At 43.9% G+C, this 10,619-nt stretch overlaps 1 non-coding gene across 1 annotated transcript; it reads right to left on the minus strand.

The window, feature by feature from the left end:
* Positions 1 to 8,902: 8,902 nt before the first annotated feature.
* On the minus strand, positions 8,903 to 9,009 carry LOC118483577. Its single transcript, XR_004870866.1, has one exon. It is a non-coding gene; the product is annotated as a small nucleolar RNA R71 (small nucleolar RNA).
* Positions 9,010 to 10,619: the final 1,610 nt, after the last annotated feature.

Raw genomic sequence — 10,619 nt, forward strand, 5'->3', positions numbered from 1 at the left:
AGAGAGAGAGAGCTAGGGTTTGTGTATTTTCTTGTGTTTAAAGGATAATGAGGGTTATACACCAACCCCTTAGTGTTATGCGAAAAATTATAAGGATCGGGCCCAGCTTGGGCTTCGGTTGTGTTGGATTTGGGCCGAGAACCATCATGTGCGATCGGTTAGGTCTCGTGCGACTAGGTTGGTGTTGTGCATCTACGGTTAAGTATATATACATACATTCACATCACACATATAACACATAGCATGATAAACGTAGCATTCTATTGAAACCAAGTACATTAACTAGTCACGTATGTTCAAACAAGTTACATCAAAGCATAGCAAGGAGGTTCTAAAACACGAGTTGTTACATTATCCCCAAGTTGAAAGAAATTTCGTCCCGAAATTTAGCACGTAGTTACTGAGGAAGCTAGTTAAGTGGTATAGTCTTTCTGGTTTTTCTGGGGTGTCACATCCTTCCCCCGTTGGTTTGGAATTTTGTCCCGAAATTCCGCAGTAGCTTCATCCTCAGTAGTGGTTTCATTGTTCTCGAACAACTGGGGATATTTGTGTTTCATTTGGTCTTATCGTTCCCAGGTAGGCTGTGGGCCACGACAGGAGTTCCAACAAGCTCGAACAAGGGGTATTCTAGTACGTTTGAGAATCTTAACATCTCGATCTGTAATTTCTACAGGTTCTTCGACGAATCGCATCTGCTCGTCGGTGGTGAGTTCCTCGAGGGGAACTATGAGGGTCTCATCTGACAGAAACTTCTTCAAATTCGACACGTGGAATGCGTTGTGAACTCCACTGAGTTCTGCTGGTAGATTCAGTTTGTAGGCCACTTTGCCTATTTTCTCTATGATTTCGAAAGGTCTGACACATCGCGGGTTGAGTTTGCCTCGTTTGCCCAAACGAACAACACCTTTCCAAGGTGAGACTTTCAGTAGCACTCGATCCCCAACCTGGAACTCGAGTGGTTTCCTACGCTTATCAGCGTAGCTTTTCTGACGGTCACGAGCTGCCGCCATTCGTTGTCGTATGTGAGCAATCTTCTCAGTTGTGTCCACCACAAGTTCTGGGCCAGTGATTTGGCTCTCGTCAATTCCTGCCCAACAGAGAGGTGATCGGCATTTACGTCCGTACAATGCCTTAAACGGAGCAGTTTGGTTGCTGGTGTGGTAGCTGCTGTTATACGAAAACTCCACAAAAGGGAGGTGTCTTCCCCAACCATTGCCAATGTTGGTTTCACATGCTCAAAGCGCGTCTTCAAGAGTTTGGATGGTCCGTTTAGTCTGTCCCTCCGTCCATGGATGATATGTTGTGCTCATGCCTAAATGCGAGCCAAAGGATTTGTGCATTGCTTGCCACAAATCAGATGTAAATCGTGGGTTGTGAGTAGAGGTAATGAAGGTTGGCACCCCGTGCCTAGCGACCGCTTCCTTAAGATAAATGACTACATGTGTGGAAACTTATCCGTTTCTTTGATGGCTAGAAAGTGTGCTGGTTGTGCAAAACAATCATTGAGTGTCCAAGTGCTGTTTCCGTTTCAGTTGTAAGTAGACTGTCGACCAAATCCATGGCAGTCTGTTTTTATTTTTATGCGAGTGTTCCTTGACTTTCCCCAAGTCGATCCACCATTCACATACTTGGCTAGATGAGCTTTCACGTCCAATTACCATTACAGGGTATGTAAATCCTAACGCCTCTCATCAAAACCCAGACGGCTAGAATGTCAACACTGGTGTGCTTGCTCAACGTGAGTTCCCTTCAGTTGCCGGGTAATGAGTCACGCATTCGTTTCTATGAGGTAGCGAGTATCGTCCGACTTGTCAAAGGTGGCTTCTCCATGCCCCGCATGGGTTCAACTGGAAAATCCTCTTCTTTTAGTTCTCCAGTTTGAATAGAGCGAGTCTAATCAGGTAAGTCAGAGTCGATAGTGAGCTGCAAAGCTCGTGCACGTTCAAGTTTCATAGTTGCAATCATCCTAAAGTTCCGTCCACCGATGCCATTAACTGATCTAGCTCTATCGAAACAAAAGTACACGGGAGGCCCTTGTGATCGGTCTAAATAACACATCTGGTACCGTCCAAGTAATGCCTCCATCTAAGATCCCAAGGCCACATTTTCACCGCCAGTCGTGTGTCGTGCAGTTCCTCTTTGTAACTCCATCACGTAGGTCACCACTCGCTCGTGATGCGTCGGTGTGTAACTGGGACTCTGATTCTGACCATCGTGGTATACCACTAAATCACCCGCATCCTCGGGTAAAGACGATGCTTGGTGCATTGCCGAGTTGGAACTCGAAAGCTGGAAAGACGTCCTCCTGTTTCATCTTTCGCGAACACCGTACCCTATTTTGCTAAAGAGATTTAAGCTGTGTGACCTTCGAAAATCCTGTGGGTGAGCTGCGATAGTATTTAGTGAACCTAAGGAATTGCTGCATCCCCGAAGAATCTTTGGTGTCGATCAGTTTCTAACAAGATGCCTCTCAGCGTGATCCACGAGTATTCTTACTTCGTTGGTTACCCGATCAAAATGCATGACTTCGCACGTAATGGCTCCTCCCACTGAAGCGCTGAAAATAGGATACATATGCCACCCATGGTGTTCCTTTCTCCTGGTCATGATTAGAACGCTGTCAACAAATTTGGTCGATTCATGTGATTCCCTGAAGCTGCTGGTGTGTTGGTTGACTTAATGGTCATGGTGTATAAAGTTGAAATGGCTGCATACATTCGTCATGCTGTTCTAAGAGCATTCACCTCTTGGACTACCATCTGACGATAGTTCGTTCACTAGCCAATCCTTAAGTGGTAGCTTGTTCCATTGCAAATGGGTCGACAGGTTTTCAGTACGTGGTCGAGGCAAACGGTTCTTGACTGTCACCTTGTTGGGTTCTCGATAATCAGTACACATACGAAAAGGCTTCTCTTCATGGGTATAGCGAGGGCTCCTTAAGGCAAAAACTAGATCTGATGATACTCAAGTCCAATAATTCCTAAAGTTGATTAGGCAGTTCCTGCGACCTTCCTGGTGTAAAATAGTAAGATATTCTAGTAACAAGGGCTACTTCTAGCATGATACGGAACTAATATTCCACCTGACAATGTGAAGGCAAACCTGACAGTTCCTCTGGTAACACTTAGGGTGAAATCACGAATAATTGGTGGATCCTCGATCCTACTTTCCTTAGCCTTGGCATCAGTATCGAGTGTTAACATTGCGGGTTACTCCTTCCGTAGGCACTCCTGGCTTTTCTTGCTGAAATGACGCTAACCGTCGTGCCGCTCTGGCGCGTTAGAACAGTTAACAATCCTCTACGAAGGAGAGGGATACGTAGAATTGTCTCCTCACGGGGTACATCTATCAAGAATAACAGAAGATAGGTCGATGCCGAGCACTTGTCCCACAAGGTCATGTTTGCATCCCAACGATCATGTGAGGTTTCCATTGTCTAGTCATCGGCCGATTCCACAACAGGTTCAAACTCTTAAGAGCATTAGGGTCAAAAGGAACAGAGACGAAGCGGATTGCCACTCATAATAGCTACCAGGCGGTGAAAGTCCTGACGTCGCCCACGCCAATTCTAAATGTCCTTCCCAGAGCATCATTTCTGGTGTTGCTGATTTCATTATTAGGATTTCAAATACTATCGTTGTTCCTTTGATCGTTGTCCTCTTATCTTAACCACAGCCAATCCGTGTTGTGGGTCCCTTTATTTCTTACTGTAGGTTAGGGTCACGAATACCTTGTTGTCGCTGTGACTACTGCTCCCAATGTCGTGGTTCGAAACGAAGCCCTACGATTCTTCACCATCATTGTCCATCTTTTCACATTCTGAGCCACGTCCTAAGGCGCTGATCATGGTGCTGGCGGTTACGCATACCCCACTAAAGTCAATTATCATCACCTATGTCTCGATTGATTCGTAAGAGTTGGTTCCCATGGGTTGCTGACAAGGGTTAAGGACTCGATTGAAGCCAATTCGCTGGTGCTCATTGTTGGTAACTAGGATCGTTCAAATGCTGAAGTCCATCGTTCTTGCAAGTTGACTGAGTAATACACGATATGTCACGAGAGTGTTGTAGAAGTGATCGCCCTTGGGATCTAAGGCGTCAATACGTTACGTTCCAGCAAGCGAAGAAAGGTGAGGAAGATATTGATCAATCATTCGATGCTGCGACATCCATCACATGGACGTTCGTATAAGCAACTAAAATTATACACGGTTCGCTGAGTTCATATGGGTGTTCAGGTAATACTCAATAGCATCAAGATTCGAAAGGATCTAGAGATGAATGAAAAGTTTACGTTCGAGTAGGGGACAATCATTGCTATGACCCCTATAGGTTTGTTTTGTTTCACGTTGATCAAATAACGGAACGGAACCCATTTTCCACTTGTTAGGGCTCACTGGGACTTGCATGCACCCCACGCTATTATTATGTGTGCACCCATAATAACATTGTGATTTGCATGCTCATCTCAGCTCCTCTTAACTCATGTCAAATGTTTCCTCAAACTCAAATAGCGAACAAAGAGCATCACGAAGCGAGAGTCATGAAGGTTTAGGGAAATACCACCCAATCGATCACATAACACAGGCAAGTAAAATACTAACTCATACTGTTGTGCTGAACGTGCAATCACAGGCAATAACATACGTAAGTGTTCACTAGTTATGCTGTACAAGGAGTATACGAGAGACGAACCTTGCAATCTGGAGCTGAGTGTCATGGTCGTATTCACGTTTTCAGAACTTTCCGGTTATAGTCTGGTTTTACAAAAACGTTTTCCCCTTTTTAAAACCAAGTTCACTATAACCAATGGCTCTGATACCAATCTGTCACACCCCCAAATTACCACAAGCGGAGTATCACCGCGAGGCATGTGACATACCAGGATTTTAGCCACCAATCACATTGAACTCATGGGTATATGAAAACAAAACTTTCATTGATTTAACAATAAGTGTTACAATGTTACAATATTTTTGTAGTGTACAGCGTAAGCATAAATCATTCGTTAAGTGTTTATAACCACATGTAAAAGCTATCAGTCTTGTATAGTGTTTCCATGTAACTCGACCCATGACCACTCCAGCTTCCCAGACAGCAAGTTCCATTGATATGCACCTAGGCCTGCAAGGCATGTAACAACGAGTCAACAACAAAGTTGAGCGAGTTCACGGTTGGTTGTTTAGTTATAGTATTCGTTTCATAATCATATGTTCATTTTGTAAACCATGTATCGTATTAATTCGTATCGCAGTCTCCCAGACATGTTTGCGAAGATTAGTGGGGGCTTCCCATGTGTTACTAGACCGTGTGTATCGATTGCTACGAAAATGTAAGAGGTGCCCTAAGTCAATGTCTATCAGCATTGACCCTTTGCCCATAGTCCATTAGTACACGCCCGTTCGAACGACACGGTGTGAGGTTTGTTAAACCTAATAGTGCTATTAACTAATGACCCGCTCGACATAGGCCTCGGCGATTAAGTCGATATAAATGAGGGACTTCATAATAGAGGTTTGGTCCAGTGTGTATACTTGGCATCCTACTCCCAGAGGATGGTTATAATTATTGTTTAGTTCATTTACCCATTCCCAACCCTTGGGAATCCTATGCCTTGGAAAGAGTGTGAACTCACCTCGGTTTGCTCGGCAGATACCCAAAGAGGTCAATCAAGCTGCTAGTGGTCAACCACGTCCTAACATGGTTACCATACAAGTCAGGTCTAGGTTCAAGTAGTGCACGTAGGTTTACATATAAGCTAACAAGTCACAACACATAGCGAACTTGGCAACACATCGATCATATTAACAGAAGGATACAGTTCACATAGATATAACCCAAACTTGTGCGACTCAGATGATTGGGCCGTCGAGCTTGTGCGAGCCCAATCATCTTGTGCGAGTAACTAAAGTCCAATCATCACTCGGCCCAACCTGTTTTGCGTCCAGCACAACCTTGTGCGACTCACAACGGGTTGTGCGACTGAAAACAAACCCGGCCCATTAACCTGCCATACAAAACCCATACGATCCAAACATACAAATAGACAATCAACTTGTGCGATCCAATATACTTGTGCGATTGAGTTGGGCCGTATGGCCCATAAACATATACAAGGTTCCGAGAGTGGTGTGTGTGTGGCCCAAGACTTGTGCGATCAACACTGCCTTGTGCGATCCACATGTCTTGTGCGATCATGCAGTCCTAGGTTGTTCACTATGCTTAAACGGTCATATTAATCTTGTGCGATTGTATTGTGCGACCAGCCTTGTGCGATGGGACTCTTGTGCGACTAGTTACTAGTTTCCTTAAATCATGGTGATGTGTGTAAAATGCAACATATAAATTACATCAAATGAGGCATAAAACTAACCCTTTTTAAGTACTAATGTTGGAAAAAGAGTGTTTTTGTCTTCCTTTTGTATTTTCAGGATTAAATGAGCTCAAATTCACAAAAGAAGCAAAAAGACAGCTAAATCTAACATAAATACAAGAAAAGGAACATAAGTGGATTGCCCGACCCCTCAACAGCATCCTCCCAAGCAAAATAGAGAAGGCAGAAGACTGAACACGCCCCGTGCTCAGCCAGCACGGGGCCGTGCCCAAGAAGCAGCAGAAAAGACAAACCTATAGAAGCTTCTATTGCCCACCACGGGGCCGTGTCCAGCGAACACGGGGGCGCGGCGAAAGTACAGCAGGCGCATTAAATGTAATTACGAATTACAATTAATGAAGAGAGAGAGTGTCAGACAGGCACGGGGGCGTGTCCAGCGGACACGGGGCCGTGCCCAGCCTTCTGTTCAGCCTATAAATAGGAGTGCTTGGTTTCATTGCAACTCATCCCTTGGCACACCACCTCTCTCACACTTCATCCACCACCCACCACCATCACAACACCATCATCCACCACCATCATCCATTGTCCATCATAGAGTGTGTGAGTCGTCTCGGGATCCAAGATTGATCGTAAGAGTTCTTTACAATCAAGGCCATGTTTGCCTAAGTCTCTTACATCACTTGGTGAAGACAAGTGTTTAGTATAATACTTTCTATTTTCAATCTTTTGCACTTTTTATTTGGTTTTGTATTAATGACTTTAATAACTAGTTGCTTATGTTGAAGGTGATCTTTCCTTATCGTTTGTCCGTGGTGTCTTGGCATTATTTTACTGTCTATATAAAATAAAAGATTTTCACCATTCATATCTCCACGGGCTATATGGAGGTATGTTGGCTACCTGGTCGGGGGTTAAGGGAACGGTTTGGTAAGGGTCTTGCCCTTGTTCAGCGTTTAGAGGTCCTGCAAGGGACCTGGGTCAAATTTAGTAGGATCTCCTTCAGTGCCCATAGGTATTGGATGGCGGGGATCCAAACTCTTTGACCCCCTCATAAGTTAACTACTATGAATACTATAACCCGACTATTTAGGACTATATCCCTGCTGACTCGGACTACTTAGCCGAGGGTAACGTCGCCGCCAAAAGCGGGGCCAACCATAATTTGCATAATAACTTAATTCATTATCTTCCAATAATCCAACCCTTTAGGATTGTATCCTTGCTGACTCAAACTACTGGGTTGAGGGTAACATCGCCTTCAAAAGAGGGGCCTACTACAATAACTAAGATAATCTCTTAAACAAGTGCAAAAGTGCGAAAATAATCAAAGGTTATACTAATACACGAGTCGGATCCAAGTGATTCATCTTGTCTATCTGTTTTTATTTTATTTTATTTTTCAGCATTTAGTTAGTTTTTATTTTCTTAGTTTAAAAATCTTTTCTAACATTTTAATTTGGTTAGACGTTGAGGATAAACCGGTACTAAAAGCTCTTGTGTCCTTGGACGACCTCGGTATCTTACCAACACTATACTACGTCCACGATGGGTGCACTTGCCCATATGTGTGTTTAGTGTTAGTAAATATCGTGTTTTATAAATTTAAAACTTGGCTAAAAGTGTAAAAAGGGCTTAAAAATACATCTAAAATATATTACACTACACACGCATCAAGTTTTTGGCGCTGTTTCCGGGGACACAAGGATTTTAAGAAAGTTAGGAATCAACGGCCTAATCATCTTTTTATTTTTTCTTTTTAATTTTTAGGATTTTCTTAGTTTTTCAGCTTCTGCAGAGCTCAGCACGGGCCGTGCCTGGTCGGACACAGGCCGTGCCCAGCATTGTTACTGGCAGTTTTTAGTTTTCCAAGTTACAGAAGGCTGGCCACGGGGCCGTGTCGGTGCAACACGGGGCCGTGTCCAACTCTCCAGTAACTGGGATCTGGAAAACAATCACTGTAACTCCGACCACGGGACGTGTTCACTGAGCATGGGGCCGTGGTGAACCTTCTGACTAGCATTCTTTTCTATTTTTATTGCAGGACTTGGAACCAGACGCCACCCCTACGCAGTGTATGAGCTCCAATTCTAATAAGGACATAAAAGAACCTCTAGAAGAACCCGAACGCTTTCTCAGAAAAAGACTAAAAGCCAAGAACCAAGAGAAAGTTTCGGGGAATCCACTTCCAATGGTGGACCAACGTACCCTCATGGATTATCTAGGACCCACCGTAGGTAACCTAGGTGCCGCTATCAATGCACCGAATGTTGAAGCCAATAACTTCGAACTTCGACCGCATTTGATATAGATGCTCCAAAACTCCGCAACCTTCCATGGGCTTGCGGACGAGGATCCCCATCTACATATTACTAATTTCTTAGAAATATGTGATACCTTTCGGATCAATGGAGCATCAAATGAAGCCATCCGCCTTCGAATGTTTCCTTTCTCACTAAAAGACCGAGCAAAAGCTTGGCTCAATGCCCTCCCAGCTGGATCGGTAAACACCTGGGATGAACTAGCCCAAAAATTTCTATATAAGTATTTCCCTCCAGCTAAAACGTCTAAATTAATGACTGAAATTAATACATATTCGCAAGAGGACGGGGAATCCTTATATGAAACTTGGGAAAGGTTCAAGGAGCTATTGCGAAAGTGTCCACATCACGGCCTTGCGATATGGCAACAAGTATCCACTTTCTATAATTGGTTGTTGCCACACACAAGGCAGACACTTGACTTTAGCTCCGGGGGACTTTTAGGTAATCGCCGCCCACATGAAATATATAACCAAATTGAGGAAATTGCTCAAACCAATTTTCAGTGGCACACTCCCCGAGGCAATAAATCTATTGCCTCGGGCGCCCATAAGGTTGATGAAAGCACTTCTTTACAAGCCCAAATCGAGGCTCTTTCTTCAAAAATAAAAAAATTGGAAATGACAAAAGCAGTCTCGGTTATGGCTTGTGAAGGGTGTGGTGGGCCACATGAAAATTGGAGTTGTATGAAAGAAACAGATGATCAACAAGAGTCGGTCCTCCAACGGGCACTTACAACCAAGGATGGCGAAACCACCCTAACCTTGGTTGGAGAGAGCCCGGCAATAGTAGTAACCAACAAACCCAACGAACAAACTTTCAACAACCAAGAAATGAGTCACAAAATTTCACTCAACAACAAGGTGGACGAGAAAGGCTTGAAGATACTGTATCTCGCCTCATCTCCGACACTGAAAAGAAAAACTCGGAAAGGTTTCTACAATTAGAATCAAATTTTAGAAATCAACAAGCTAGTATTCAAAACATAGAAAAAAAATTAAATCAACTAGCTCAAAATTTTTCCGAGAGACCACAAGGTGCATTACCAAGTAATACCGAAACAAACCCAAAAGCGCAAGTCCATCTCATCACGTTACGAAACCGCACCGTGGGGCCTGCGGAAGCACCACCGCCGACAGAAGAAACTATACCCCCGCCTCTGCAGGAGAAGAACTCCCCTCCATCATCAGAGCCTACCAAGGCTCCTCGAGTTCCGTACCCCGGTAGGTTAATTCGTCAAAAGACCAATGAGCAATTCGCAAAATTCGAAAGTCTATTAAAATAATTGCATGTCAATATTCCTTTTATTGATGTCCTAACCCAAATGCCCAAATACTCTAAGTTCATGAGGGATGTCACACCCCCAAAATCCACCTGCGGAGTATCACCGCTTGGGAGCGTGACTGACCAGGATCAAGCCACCAATCATTTTGAACATGTAATTAATATCAAGTAAAATAAATGTAAACCAAACATCCAATACGATAGGTGTTCAAAAAATAATCATAGTTTCAAAGTATAGTGGAAGCATAGTAAGTAACCCAACATAGTTAATAGTTTTAAATGTCATAACAGTTCAACGTAGTAATCACGATCCTTGTCCACAACGACCGCGCCTCCAGTGCAAGCTCCATAAGTACCTAAGGTCCTGCAAGGCATGCAGCAACGAGTCAACAACTAGTTGAGCGAGTTCACAGTTAACAGTTCAGTAATAGTATAGTGTGAGTAGTAGTATGTTCGTTCGTTATGTCATGTATCGTATTAGTTTCCATCGCGGCCTCCCAGGCAGGTATGCGAAGATATTAGGGGATGTTCATCCCGAGTATTCTAGACTAGGTTTACCTGTATCGCGGCCTACCAGGCAGGTGTGCGAAGATTAAGAAATTACAGTTCGCGGCCTTCCAAAGGCAGGTGTGCGAAGTCAGTCATAATATCGCGGCCAACCCTTGGCAGGTGTGCGAAGAT

Source organism: Helianthus annuus, chromosome 10, assembly GCF_002127325.2.
Source record: "Helianthus annuus cultivar XRQ/B chromosome 10, HanXRQr2.0-SUNRISE, whole genome shotgun sequence".
Classification (NCBI taxonomy): domain Eukaryota; kingdom Viridiplantae; phylum Streptophyta; class Magnoliopsida; order Asterales; family Asteraceae; genus Helianthus; species Helianthus annuus.